Source organism: Microcaecilia unicolor, chromosome 1 (assembly GCF_901765095.1).
Source record: "Microcaecilia unicolor chromosome 1, aMicUni1.1, whole genome shotgun sequence".
Lineage (NCBI taxonomy): Eukaryota > Metazoa > Chordata > Amphibia > Gymnophiona > Siphonopidae > Microcaecilia > Microcaecilia unicolor.
Window position 1 is genome coordinate 72462186 of NC_044031.1, and position 15593 is coordinate 72477778.

The following is a 15593-nucleotide window of genomic DNA, read 5'->3' on the forward strand; positions in this document are numbered from 1 at the left end:
TTCAGGTCTGCACACTAGAATTCACATGCACTTCTTTATAGAATACGCCTAAAAAGATGTGTGCATAAATTCGAATTATTGCCAATAATTTATTTATTTTATTTTTGGTACATTTATACCCCACATTTTCCCACTAGAGCGAGCACAATGTGGCTTACAATGCTACAAAGATTACAATATAAGGAGGGTAAGGACACAAAAGTCTGAAGGACGGGAAAGAACTTGAGGTCAATACACGTTGGCTAAATGGGTATTGGTAATATGTGGAAGGTGAAGACTACTACTACTACTATTTAGCATTTCTATAGCGCTACAAAGCGTACGCAGAGCGTTAATTTCTTATCACCCAATTATCGGCGCTGATTGTCAAACTCAAAGGCACACAATATAAGGCTAAGATAGAATTTTAAAAAATACCATAATTTCTTCCCTATGCTTACTCACATGAACAAAATGCTCAGAAGGGTACCCACTATTATCTATCTTGCCCTTTTTCTCAGTGGATCTTGATACCACTACAGTTCTCCCTTGCTCACATATTTGGTTCTCATTTCATCTATCTACTGAGTTCTCTCTAGGTGAAACTCTCTCCACCACATCAGCTACTTTTTCTTAAGTGGATATTCCCCCCCCCCCCCCCCCCCCAGCTTTTATTAAAAATATTCAAGCTGGTCTTTACCTATTTCTACTATTAATAATAGTCTATCCACTGGGTCATTTCTTTCAGAGTGGAAACATGCATGTGTTTGTCCGATATTAAAACAACTCTTGTTGGACCAAGACCAACCCTCCAATTTTGAATCTTCCCTTTGCATAAAAAAAAAGTAGCCTTAGTGCGTCCTTATGCAGGTCATTCCCGAACGCTATGTCCATTTTTACCACAGTGGTAAAATGGCTGATTTTTCAATTTTCTGTATTAAGGGCCACATGCTAATTTTCTCATTAGTGCGTGGCCATTAGTGTGTGAGTCCCTACTGCCACCCATTATGTAAATGATAAAGGCTCATGCGCTAAGAACACGCTAATTGGTTAGCACACAGCCATGCAACTGCACTAAGTGATTAGTGCAGAACATAAACAACCTCTGCCCCCAGACCCACCACCCAGAGCTAAAAACAAATTACCACAGTACACTTTAGCGTGCCCTGCGATAAGCCATTTTTTGCTATGATAAGCATGCGTGAGTGCTTACCGCAGCTTAGAAAAGAACCCCTTAATCTTTTAAAATCAAAAGTGATGTAGGTTTTGAAATGTTTTCTGCCATTTTGAATTTGGTTAATATTTTAGCAAAAAATTATGAGTCTTCTTCTAAACATTACCTAATGCTGGAGTATCCTAGTAGCGCACAGATCAGGTATAAGAGGACAATCTAAAATTTAAATAATTATATTAACGATTATATGTATGAATGGTTATTTAGTTTAATTTTTCCCAAGTATGTTTTGGTGGAATATTCATATTTGAGGACTTGGGTAGTCTATATGTTTTTTCTTCCGGTTGAGTAGTGAGTTTATACATAATTGTGGAAGAAATGGCTACACCGGGGTGGGAATCAAAGTCTGGACTCTCCCAAGAAAGGGTGGAATTACTTTTGGCTACAGCACGCTTATTTGGTGGGTCTGGCCCTGACAATACGGTGGACTGGGATGAAATCCGGAAAATTAATAAAGCATTGATTAGATCGGAATTGCATTCGGCAGCATTAGTTGAATACTGCCATTTGCAACGGATACCTAGGGGCTTGAGGATATATAAAGAACCCCGATTTATGGGTAATCAGGATTATGTCGCTAATTGGAACAGAGTGATCTCGCAATGTTCGCTGGATCTCATGTTGATCACTGTGGATGCTTTACAACCTATTATTAACGAACAGAAGAAAGAGTTAGAGAGTAAATTAGAGGTTTTAAGACAATCTGAGAATAGAGAAATATTTGATAAGGCACACAGTGATCACATGCAATCCATGGACATATATAGGACTGAACAACGTGCTATTAAGATAAATAAGTTCAAACGGGATGAACTTGATTATACCAAAGGTTTTGTGTATCCTTGGATGAATAAGAATAAACGGTTTAATAAAACAAGAGGTAGAAAAGGTAGGAAGGTGGAGTTTAAACTCTCCTCGTCCAGTGATTCATCAGGAGATGGTGGTATAATGACCCAAGCCCCGGAACATCTTTCTGATCTACCGGATGGTCGGGGCCAGACTCATCCAACATTATCTGAGTCTTTTTTACGACTCCCTTCGATGGTGCCACAACAAGGGGGACAGCAGGACGATACAAGGGTAACACGCTCCAAATGGAAGGTGCATCATTAGGGGTATTTAATATATCCTCAAAACATCTTACTAGTGCTCAGTTGGAGGTACTGAGATTAGGCTTGTCATTTGTGCCCTTTTGTTCTTATGATGCATTTGAAACACGTTGTAGTTTGCATAGGTTTTTTCGCCTTTTGAAATTAAAGGTATTTTTTCAGCATCAACAACAATCGAACCCTGAGACTGATTTCCCGTTGCAGGGCAGGATACAGTCTACATGGGTCCCAGGGGGCATTCCTGATGCCTCTATTGTGGCTTTTGAAAGGTTGGTTTTAAGAGAACTTGCTCTTCAGGAGACTAAATATAATAATAGGAGGAATGGGCAGAATTTGAGTAGAGATCAAAGGAAAGCCCTTGCAGATTTACTTGCAGATACCTCCCTTGTCATAAAACGAGCTGACAAGGGAGGGGCAGTTGTTGTTCAGGATAAATCTCAGTATCTCCAGGAAGCACTAGCTCAGTTGTCAAATATAGCTCATTATCAAGTGTTGCCTGCTGATCCTACTCTTTGGGTGTATCCAGATATTATGAGTCCCTTTCCCTCTCTCAATCTTATTGGCTGCATGGGAACTAATGGGGAGGTTCCCCTTGGGTATTTAAACAGAGTAAGGTGTCGGGCAGCTGTTTGGTTTGGAGAGCAAGGAGGGTTCCAGACACTACCTGCTCAGGGATAGTACCTGACATTGATGGTAACAATGAATTGTATTCATGTGAGTAATTGAATTAAAGTTTTGAAACTGAAGCTGTATAAATATTTAATTATATTCTAGTATAGGGTGAAAATAATGTTTAGATCATTAATGTGAATTTATGTTTGTAGTTCCCTTTCTGAGGAAGACATTCGAAACTCAGCTTGAGTTAAAGGGAAAAGTGAGATGGTGTTGAAGAGCACGAATGAACCTTTGATGAAATTTTAAATCACCTGCACAAGCACACTGGGTTCCTAAGGGAAGTTATTTTTTGTTTTTCTTTTTTACATAATCAGGTTTTTTGAGTATGTATTTGTGGTATGTGTAGAATTTAGTGGTAACCACAAGCTGTATGAGATTTACAAGTGAGTGTTACTCAAAATTAGGATTCATATTATAACTGCAGTTACTTGTTGTGGGGTATAATAAGAACTAACTGCTTTATGGTTTGAATGCATAGTTGACTTAATGAGATCTGTTTTTAAAAATTTGAAACATCATTAACTGTAAGTTGCATTATAAGTAACAGTAGGTGTGTGCGCATACATTTTGAGGAGGTGGAACACAGGCTGTGCTATGATGGTTCCATCTAAACACTACCACATGCTTTCCCTGGGAACGCTATGGGTGTAATGGATATGGACTGAGCACAATCTAAAATTTAAATAATTATATTAACGATTATATGTATGAATGGTTATTTAGTTTAATTTTTCCCAAGTATGTTTTGGTGGAATATTCATATAAGAGGATATTTGCCAGAACATTTTTAGTTTTGGCTGTGAGGACTTGGTATGGCCTGCCTGTACTGCTGAGACATATGATGGATTACAAACAGTTCTGAAAATCTCTGAAAGTTTTTTATTTTGTAAATTTATATTAGCTAAGAATTTGTTTTGGAGTATTGTAACTAATTGATGTATCAAGCCCTGAGAATGCTCAATTGTTTCTTATCCTGAGCCACCCTGAATTTTGTGGTATTGGCAGTTGATAAATGTGATTTGTAATGTAATGTAATTTTCCATACAAATCCACATTTGTGGACATTCAATTACTCTTTATGACAATATTGTAGTCTTGGGATGTCAGTTTCAACCCTATGCTCTTGTTTGAACTTCAAACTGCAAGAGTTTTGAAAAAAATTGTATTTTGCAATGAGGTAAATATGTTAAGCCTTTTTTTTTTTAAGGTCTCAAGATCCTAGTTTTTGCATTGTTCCTCAACTGCCATTTTCTCCATTTAGGTATACCTCAGTCTTCTCTTCGTCTTCAAGTACTCTACAACATAGCAGCAAGAATACTTACAGGTGCCAATAAATATCATCATATTACCCCTGGTTACCAATTCATTTTAGATGATTTAAAAATCTTGGTTCTCATTCACAATATATTATGCACTGAAATTCCTTCTTACTACAGGTATCTGATTTGCTTATTTCCTATTCATCATCTCATCCAACTCACACCCTTTATTCTAATCAATTAACTCTTCTATCTCCTTCTAATCTAACCATTGATTAGACACAACAAGGACAACTTTTTTCTATTATTTATTTATTACATTTGTATCCCACATTTTCCCACATAGCAGTAGGCTCAATGTGGCTTACAGGTTCCGGAGAGGAGAGTACCAACTCCGGAAATATATACAGAGTGAAAAATAGAGTAACAGTAGGTGCAAGGAAACTGATAAGGTTCCGGAAAAGAGAATACAATGATTATGGTAATAAGAGCATAAGAATAGCCATACTGAATCAGACCAATGGTCCATCTAGCCTAGTATCCTGTTTCCAACAATGGCCAATCCAGATCTCAAGTAACTGGCAGAAACCCAAATAGTAGCAACATTCCAAGCTACCAATCCCAGGGCAAGCAGTGTTTTCCCCCATGTCTGTCTAAATAGCAATAGCAATTTTCCTCCAGGAACTTGTTACCACATCCTCTGGCAACGAGTTCCAGAGCTTAACTATTCATTGAGTGAAAAAAAATATTTCCTCCTACTTGTTTTAAAAGTATTTCCTTGTAACCTCATTGAGTGTCCCCTAGTCTTTGTACTTTTTGAAAGAGTAAAAAAATTGATTCACTTCTACCCGCTGTACACAACTCAGGATTTTTTAGACCTCAATCATATCACCCCTCAGCCATCTCTTTTCCAGAGTATCTGCAGTGGTAGAAATCCTGTTTCCCAGGAGAGAGCTCAGCATGAGGCTTTTCTGGGGCGATACTAGCAGGGAAAATAAAGAAAGGAGCCTATAAGAATGGAAACATACTCATTTTTTTCCAGGGCGTCCTATCTGTTCATCCAAAGAAACTGAGTCTGTTGAAAAACAGATGAGGAACTGATGCATTCACTGGAAAGTCACAAGAAGACATTAGGTATTAATAAGGAATTCAAGAGTTAAGGATAGTTTCCTGGCATAGTTTGATGGGATATGTACAGAGAAGAAAGGCTCTGCGTGCGTATGACTTGCTTAAGTTATCATTTTGCTTTGATTATATAAAACATCAAAAGAAAACTTACTGAATAGCAATGAACGTATCATTATTTAGCAAGTTTCTATCTTTTCATTTTAGAATAACCCAATCTGTTGCAAAGTTGAAGCAAGACTCCCTTCCTGCACACTCCACGTAGCCCCTGGGTTGTATGATGTTCCAACTGCTCTCAGATGCATCCCCTTTAAAATATATTGGAGAGAGAGGAGAGTTACACATAGTTATATTCAGCTTGTTAAAATATTAAATGACTGGAACTTTACTTGAATTGGCAACCAAAGTGATTGCAGACATCAAGGGACAGTAAAAATGAATGATACTGTCTCAATATTATATTTCATCTTAGATAAGAAGTTAACTGATCCTGAATTGTAGTTTACAGATTTGATTTGCAGCAACAATTCTATTAAATATGCATGTGCTTTATTGTAAATGGCAACATGAATAAAAGCAAGAACATTAAAATCCCATTGTATATTCTGTGCAAACCAGTTTAAATCTTTAATAAGATTGCAGTGATGTCCTTAAGCATTTGTATCTAACTCTGAATGGATTTTTATACAAATTGCCACAAGTTATTAAACTTACTATGCATTCTACAGTACTAATTGCATAGTAATTAGAAGAAGAGGAGGAGAAAGAAGAAATGCTAATAAATTATTTGTATTTTTGAAGGTGTCTCCCCAGTGCCCTCATAATTTGTCAGATAGTGCAGCATGGTATGATAGTAGATGACAGTCAATAAGGATCAGTCATCTTTCTCTCTGGGTTTTTTTTTTTTTTAACTTTCGGTATAAGCAGGGCTTTTTTTTGAGGGGGTACTTGGGGGTACTGAGTACCGGCACCTTTTCCATTGCCTGCTAAAATTGACCCAGGGACGCAAATTTTAATGAAAGGGCTCAGGCTCTACACACCAATTCTGCCTTGTCATAGATAACTGTGACTGGTTTCAGGCGACCTGGCTATTGTGGGGTGGGTCCCACAGTGATCACCCCACCCCTGAAGGGTGACCTAGCATTTGAGTACCGGCACCTTTTTTGCTAGAAAAAACACACTGGGTATAAGACTATATAAATTCCCATACTTAAACGAACAGCTCCACCTTATGTTTTCCATCTAACTTTTCAAATTGTTTCTTCCACTTCCCATTTTATCTATCCTATGTATGTCTAACTTTGGTTATCAAGCTCCCTCCTATCATTTCCGCTGATAGGCTATTTCGAGCCTTGTTGCCATTCCTTTTGGTACTTAAAAGCTCCATATTTTATCAAACATCCTAATTTCCTCCCGTGTCTTTACCATCAAACTTTGCAATAATTCTAAATCTAACCAAACTTAGAGGCCAGTGTGATGTGAAGTGTACTGTACAGTGTGGATGCACATTCATTATTTCATCAAACAGCATCCTCACCTTCAGCCAGAGCCTGGCAGGAAAGGAGCAGCTATCACTACTGGAACACATCAAAGAAAGATGTTCATGAATGCCTACTGATTGCTGTCTCTTCATAGGATGATGTGAGGAATGCCGTGACTCAGTCCTGCCCACTGATTTCATTGAAGGTTTACTGAAAAAGGCTGGTGTACAGTGGGCTTGGCATACCTCCAGGCAGGTTGTCTCAAAAAGGAAATCCCAAAGGGATAAACCCTTGCAGAGCTCTTTAGGGAATGACTAGGAAGCAATAGGGACATTTATGTTCTCCTACACAAAGTAGGATATACTACTTCTACTTATCATTTCTATAGCGCTACTAAATGTACGCAGCATTGTACACTGAACATGTAAGAGACAGTCCCTGCTCGACAGAGCTTACAATCTAATCAAGACAGATAAACAGGATAAATAAGGGATAAGTGAATTATGTAAGGTGGACATTATAAACACATTATAAAACACACATGGATACTGAACAAGTGAATAGGAGTTAAATGCAGCCTCAAAAAAGTGGGCTTTTACCCTAGATTTGAAGACGGCCAGAGCTGGAACTTCATGCACTGATTCAGGCGCATGGTTCAACAAGACAAAAGGAACAGAGTTGGAGTTTGCAGTGGAGGAGAAGGGTACAGATAAGAGAGATTTACCCAATGAACGGAGTTCTCGGGGAGGAGTGTAGGGAGAGATAAGAGTGGAGAGGTACTGAGGAGCTGCAGAGTGAATGCACTTGTAAGTTAATAAGAGGAGTTTGAACTGTATGTGGAAACAGATAGGGAGCCAATGAAGTGACTTGAGGAGAGGGCTAACATGAGCATGGTGACACTGGAAGAATATAAGTCGTGTAGCAGAGTTTTGAACATATTGAAGGGGAGAGAGAGATGACTTAGTAGGAGACCTGTGAGAAACCTGTTAGTCTAAGTGAGAGGTAATAAGAGTGTGGAAAAGGGTTTTGGTATTGTGCTCAGAAAGGAAGGGATGAATTTTGGTGATGTTATAGAGAAAGAAATGACAGTTGTAGCATTCTGTTGGATATGTGCAGAGAAAGAGAGAGAGGAGAGTCAAAGATGACCCCAAGGTTAGAAGCTGATGAGACAGGGAGGATGAGAATAATATCCACAGACACAGAGAATGGGGGAAGAGGAGAGGTGGGATATCCTATAGATTTGGATGGAGTTGGTTGGTGTTCTTTGTTTAGTCAGATTTTGGTTGTATTTGTTTGGATTTTTGTTTGTTGTAATTATGTTCTTGTCATACTTAGGAGCTCATTTTCAAAAGAGAAAAATATCCAAAAAGTAGCATAAATCTGCATTTGTTCCTAATCTACGTCGCCTACTAGTGTTGTTCAAGAGCCTACTCCTCCTACTCCCCCTTTCCTCAGATTCTACTTTTCGTAGGAATTTGTGTACTTCCACCCTTGTGGTGGTTTGGCTTGCTGATAAATCTGCATTTGGACATTTTTCTCACAAAAACGTCCAAATTGGTATTTTCAAAACCAATTTGTAGATGTTTTTCTATGAAGTCTGTCAGCATAGGTGCCGACTCCGTGGGTGCTGTGGGTGCTAGAGCACCTCCAATATTTTAGAGGGAGCAGCCTAGCAGGAGGTGCACAACAGGCTCTTTGAGCCTCTTCCCACTCCCAACCAATACCCCTCTGCCATGGCCACCACTTCTGTTGCTGCTGTTTCAGCAGTGGTGGCAATAACAGAGAAAAAAATCACAAGGCTGCACAGTTCCTGCTCGTGGCTGCCGGTCCCGCCTTCCTCTGAGACTGACGTAATTTCCTGTTCCAGGGCAGAGTCGGTCAGCCACGAGTGGGAACTGTGTGGCCCTACAATCTTTATCTCTGTTTTTTTTTGCCACAGTTGAAACAGCAGCAGCAGTGGTATTGGGTATGGGTGGTAGAGGGGAGAGCCTGGTATGCCAGTGGAAGTGTGGGTATCTGGTGGGGGAGGGGAGAGAGGGCTTAGATGCTGGATGTTGGGGGGGCTGAATAAAGAACAGGCACTAGATGGAGGGGGAATGGGGCAGATGCTGGATGCAGAATGGAGGGGGAGGAGGAACAGATGCGGGATGGAAGGGAGGAGAAATGGAACAGATGCTAGATGGAGGGGGGAGACAGATGCTGGATTGATGAGGGAGGTGGGACAGATAACAGATGGAAGAGAGGAGAGAAGTGGCAGATGCTGGATGTAGTGAGAAGAAGAGGACCTGAGGTTGGATGAGGGGGGAGAGGTGGCAGATGCTGGAATTAGTGGGGAGAGGAAGGACACTGGATGAGGGGGAGAGAGGGGATAGATGTCGGTTGGAAGGGGGAGAGAGGATGTAGATGCTGGATGGAATTGGGGAGCGTGAGGAGCCTGAGTGGATGGAAATGAGGAGAGAGAGGGGCCAGATGCTGGATGGAAGAGGGAGAAAAAGAGGAGAGACGCTGTATGGAGGTGAGGAGAGAGAAGTGTCAGATGCTGGATGGAAATGGAGAAGAGAGGGGGCAGATGCTGAATGGAAAGGGGAGAGAGAGGGGGCACAGATACTGGATGGAAAGGGGGGAGAGTTAAGAAGAGATCGAGGAAAGAAGAAACAAGAGACTGGGACCAACACATTTAGAAACAGTAAATGGCCAGACAACAGAGGTAGGAAAAATGAATTTTTATTTTTAGTTTAGGATAAAGTAGTGTGGTAGCTGTGTTAATAAATACAGAAAATGGAATAAGGTGATATCTTTATTGGACTAATTTTAATACATTTTTGACTCATGTTTGGAGACCAAACCCTCCTTTCTCATGTCAGAATACCATAACAGCAGTATACTGTCCTGACCTGAGGAAAGAGGTTTTGACCTCTAAAAGCTGATTATTTATTATTTAGATTTTGCTCTCACTTTTTTCAGTAGTACCTCGAGGTGAGTTACATTCAGGTATGTTGGATATTTCTCTGTCCCAGGAAGCCTCACAATCTAAGTTTGTACTTGAGGTAATGGAGAGTTAAGTGACTTGCCCAAGATCACAAAGAGCAGCAGTGGGGTTTGAACCGGCCACCTCTGGATTGCAAGACCAGTGCTCTAACCACTAGGCCACTCCTCCACTAAAAATATATATTTTGTCCAATAAAATGATATTATCATATTTTCCATTTTTTGTTTTATTTGTGTTTGCTAACCTATAGTATAGTGATTGAAGTATGTCAGTTCTTGAAATTTGCATCTGTTGTCTTTATATTTGCACACTACAAGGGACTGAGGGGTGATGGGACTATTCAGGGAAGAAGTCCTGGTGCAGGTTGCAGGCAGCCTATGAGTGGCGCTGCCACTGCCCCGGTGAAGACTGAAGCAGACAGGATTTTAAGGTACAGGGGGAGGGGGAGGGGGAACACACCTCCTGTAAAAAAAAAATTTTCAGTACCCCCAATCATTTTGAAAAGTTGGCTCCTATGTCTTTCAGAAGTGTGTTCAAATCACAGTATCTGGGTGTTCCTCTTGGATGTTTTTCAGCCATAATGGAACAAAACAAAACTTTATAGGACTAAAATTAAGAGGTTTTGAGCGAGAAAAACAGGTCCGGGTGAAAATGTCCAAGTGTTTGTCAGGGGCGTCCTTGTTTTTTTCGATTATGGGTCAAGGATGTCGTAGTGTTAGGTACATCCAAGTCCCTCCTTCGCTATGCCTCCAACATGCCCCCTTGAACTTTGGCCATCCTTGCAACAGAGTGCAGTTGGGGACTTCCTAAATAAGATTTCAATTATGCCGATTTAGATGTTCCTGGGAGAAGGACATCCATTTTCCGATTTATATCAAAAGATGGATGTCCTTTTCTTTCTAAAATGAGCCCAATTGTAATGTGTACTGGCTGCAGGCACAGCAGAGCAGATGATTCAACTCTGCTGCAGAAAGTTGAAGGAATTAAAACAGATACTCTTCTCAGCCGCAGTAGCCTTTAATTTCAGTCTCTTTCCTTCTCAGGGTTAAATTATGTTCAACTTTAAACATATATAAACTAGGAAAGTAACTGTTGAACAGGTTTCGGGGTAACTTCTAAATTTTTAGTAACTTCCAGAGTCTTTTTTCTTTTGTAAAGAAGAAAAGAAAAATGACAGATTGGTATAGGTAAGCACATATGCAAATTAGTTCCACTAACAACTTCAAGCCTTGGCAATTAATGTCCTAATGGGACCAACCATTCTGTCTCTCTGTTTATGCCCAGCAAAGTGGTTACTCAGGTGCATTAATGAAACTTGCAAGGCAAGCCTCCCAAAGATTTCCTTCTGTGACATAGTTCTTTCAAGTTCAATAATATACTTTAATGTTTGGTTAGAATCTATCTTACCTTTTAGTATAAGTTATCTGTCCATTCATTCAACAATATTTACTACACATTTCTTGAATTAATCCTTTATCCAGTGAATAAAGGCTGGCTTTATTTCAAATACAGCTTGAAGTAGCCTAATCTAAACAGCCATCTGCTCAGGATAATCAAAAGAAAGAAACCACTCATGTACTGTACTAAAGGCTTTAACCCCCACTAAAAAAGAAAAAAAAACCCCAAGCAAATACTTTACCTAATTGCATTCCCTTAAAGCATCATTCTTTCAGACAAGTGTTTGCCATCATTTTTACTGGGTTTAACTTCTCAGTTAATGGTGTTTCCAAAACTGTGTATCGACTTCCATAGGTTTTGCCTGCCAGGCATAATTACTTATTGCTCCTCAGCCTGTCCTGGTGTAAATTACTCTTTTCAGTTTGCTCAGGAATGCTTATATGACTCCAAGAGAACTGATGTCTCTCGTCCTCCTCCACTGCTTTTTCTACTCTTGGTTAGTACATAAGTTCATAAGTACATAAGTATTGCCATACTGGGACAGAACAAAGGTCCTTCAAGCCCAGCATCCTGTTTCTAACAGTGGCCAATCCAGGTCACAAATACCTGGCAAGGTCCCAAAAAATTACAAAACATTTTATGCTGCTTATCCCAGAAATAGTGGATTTTCCCCAAGTCCAATTTAATAATGGTCTATGGACTTTTTCTTTAAGAAGCCGTCCAAACCTTTTTAAAACTCTGCTAAGCTAACTGCCTTTACCACATTTTCTGGCAACGAATTCCAGAGTTTAATTACACGCTCAGTGCAGAAAAAGTTTCTCCGATTTGTTTTAAATTTACTACTTCGTAGCCTCATTGCATGCCCCCTAGTCCTAGCATTTTTGGAAAACGTAAACAGACGCTTCACGCCTACCCGTTCAATTCCACTCATTATTTTATAGACCTCTATCGTATCTCCCCTCAGCCATCTTTTCTACAAGCTGAAGAGCCCTAGCCGCTTTAGTCTTTCCTCATTTCGTCGCCGTTCTCTGTACCTTTTCTAATTCTACTTTATCTTTTTTGAGATGCAAAGACCAGAATTGAACACAATATTCAAGGTGCAGTCGCACAACGGACCGATACAAAGGCATTATAATGTCCTCATTTTTGTTTTCCATTCCTTTCCTAATAATACCTAACATTCCTTAGCCGCAGCAGCACACTGAGGAGAAGGTTTCAACGTATCATCAACGACGACACCTAAATCCCTTTCTTGGTCCATGACTCCTAATGTGGAACCTTGCATAGCATAGCTATAATTCAGGTTCCTCTTTCCCACATGCATCACTTTGCACTTGCTCACATTAAATGTCATCTGCCATTTAGGTGCCCAGTCTCCCAGTCTCGTAAGGCCCTCTTGTAATTTTTCCTGCGATTTAACAACTTTGAATAACTTTATGTTGTCAGCAAATTTAATTACCTCACTAATTACTCCCATCATTTATAAATATGTTAAAAAGCAGCGGTCACAGCACAGACCCCTGGTAAACCCTACTAACTAACTTTCTCCATTGAGAATACTGACCATTTAACCCTACTCTCTGTTTTCTATCTTTTAACCAGTTTTTAATCCACAATAGGACAGTACCTCCTATCCTATGACTCTCCAATTTCCTCTAGAGTCTTTCATGAGGTACTTTGCCAAATGCCTTCTGAAAATCCAGATACACAATATCGACCGGCACACCTTCAAAGAAATGTAATAGATTGGTGAGGCAAAATTTCCCTTCACTAAATCCATGTTGGCTTTGTCTCATTAATCCATGCTTTTGAATATGCTCTGTAATTTTGGTCTTAATAATAGTCTCTACCATTTTGCCCAGCACCGACGTCAGACTCACCAGTCTACAATTTCCCGGATCTCCTCTGGTACCTTTTAAAAAAAATCGGCGTTACATTGACCACCCTCCAATCTTCTAGTACCATGCTCGACTTTAAGGATAAATTACATATTACTAACAATAGTTCCGCAAGTTCATTTTTCAGTTCTATCATTACTCTGGGATGAATACCATCTGGTCCCGGAGATTTGCTACTGTTCAATTTGTAGAACTGCCCCATTATATCCTCCAGGTTTATAGCGATTTCATTCAGTTTCTCCGACTCCTCAGCTTTGAATACCATTTCTGGCACTGGTATCTCTCCCAAATCTTCCTTGGTGAAGACCGAAGCAAAGAATTAATTTAATCTCTCCACTGTGGCTTTGTCTTCCCTGATTTGAAACACCACCTACTTTAATACAAAAATCTGCTCTGGCCAAATAAATCAAAGGTCTTCATACTCCCTAATAATCTGGGGAAGAAGATACAACAGCCTCAAGAAAAGCAATGTTTTCTGACTTAAATAAAAATGATTTAAAACAAGCATAGCTGCATTCCAAAAACTGCTTAAGGTCAATTACTCTGCTTTGTCTTAAAAGGTAAGGGAGCTGTGCACCTGGGAGATATTTTAATGCTTTGTTTTTATTTATAAAAGTGCCCCCTAGGGTGCCCGGTTGGTGTCCTGGCATGTGAGGGGGACCAGTGCACTACGAATCCTGGCCCCTCCCACGACCAAATGCCTTGGATGTGTTCGTTTTTGAGATGGCCGCCTTCGGTTTCCATTATCGCCGAAAACCGAGGCTGGCCATCTCAAATCCGCCCAAATCCTAGGCATTTGGCCGGCCCCAACTATATTATTGAAAGAAAAGATGGCCGCCCATCTTTTTCGATAATACGGTTGGGACTGCCCCTTCTTGTAGCTGTTCCTGGAGATGGCCACCCTTAGAGATGGGCGGCCCCTTTCAATTATGCTCCTCTATGGAAACTAAGAAGAATAAAGGACTATTTCCCTAGACAATCTTTCTGGATACTGGTCCAATTAATGATACTATCGCAGCTAGACTATTGCAATGCAGCATTCATAGGGTACAAGGAAAGCACACTAAAATCGCTGCAAACAGTCCAAAACATGGCAGGAAGACTGATTTTCAAGAAATCAAAATACAAAAGAGCAACCCCACTGCTTGAAATGCTACATTGGCTATCAGTCAAGGCAAGAATATTTTTCAAAGCGAGCACCTTAAACTTCAAGATACTATTTGGAATGGCACCTGAATATATGCTTAACATGATTGAACTGTCCTCGAGAAATGCCAGCCCAGTGAACAGAAACAGATCTGTTTTGGGATGGTTCTCCTCTGTTTTTTTTTTTTTTTTAGAAAAGAGGCAGTTTTGTGTGTATTGTAATGGGGTTAAATCTTCATTTATAAGTATGACTACAGGAGTCCCACAAAGGCTGTGTTTATCTGTTGTGCTATTTAACATCTTTTTGCTTCCATTATACAGGCTGTTGAACTGTTTGAATATCCATTTTAGAATTTATGCAGATGATATTCAGTTTTTGGTACCTTTAACTGATTCAGTTGCAGATGCATTACAATTGTGTCTTCGGACTGTTCAATCTTGGATGAAGGCAAATCATCTAAAATCGAATATTACAAAAACACAAATTTTGTTGCTGACAAAAGTTTTTCTTGTTCTGACATTCCTGATGTATTTTTGTTTGGCTCAAATTCAATTTCTTAGCTTTCGCTGCACACCGAGCAGATGGTTTCAATACAATTGACGATGACACCTAAATCCTTCTCCTGGGCAAAGACACCTAGGGGTCTGTTTACTAAGCCACACTAGCAGCTTCTGCGCAGCATTGCCGACACAATTCAAGTGAATGGGCTGTGTTGGCACTAGTGCACAGCCAACCACACTAGCCGCTTAGTAAACCTCAGTGCTAATGTGGAAAGGGCATGAGAGAGACATTGGGGATCCTTCCATACCTAAATGAACCTAAGTCTATAATTCTTTGCAATGAAGAGAAAGCCAATAGCAGCAAAACAGTAACATGCTGTTTAAAAGAAAGAAAGAAAGAGATATGGAAATGTGCTGTTCAAAAGAAAGAAAGAGACGAATCAAGTAACACACCTAACACCTTTACTAATCTTTCATGACTATGGCAAGGTTCTGTATCTGAGGCACCAATTATTTTACTAGCGGTAATAAAATCTGTACCTGCATATGTGATTCAACTATGATTTTCCCTCCACTTCTGCCTGGGGGATTTAAGCACTCTTACTCCAAGCCTTTCATCCTACTACTCCCTAGAGAAAATAAAGTTAAGTCAGAGATATTTTAGAGCTGCAGTAGCAATCTGAGTGTTATTTATCATCTGTGAATCTATTGTTCTGTTTCTAGTAGCATTTCATCTAAATCAAAGACACTTTGCCATGGTAACTCTTTAAAATTGCCCATGGAGCTAGTGCTCTCCAAC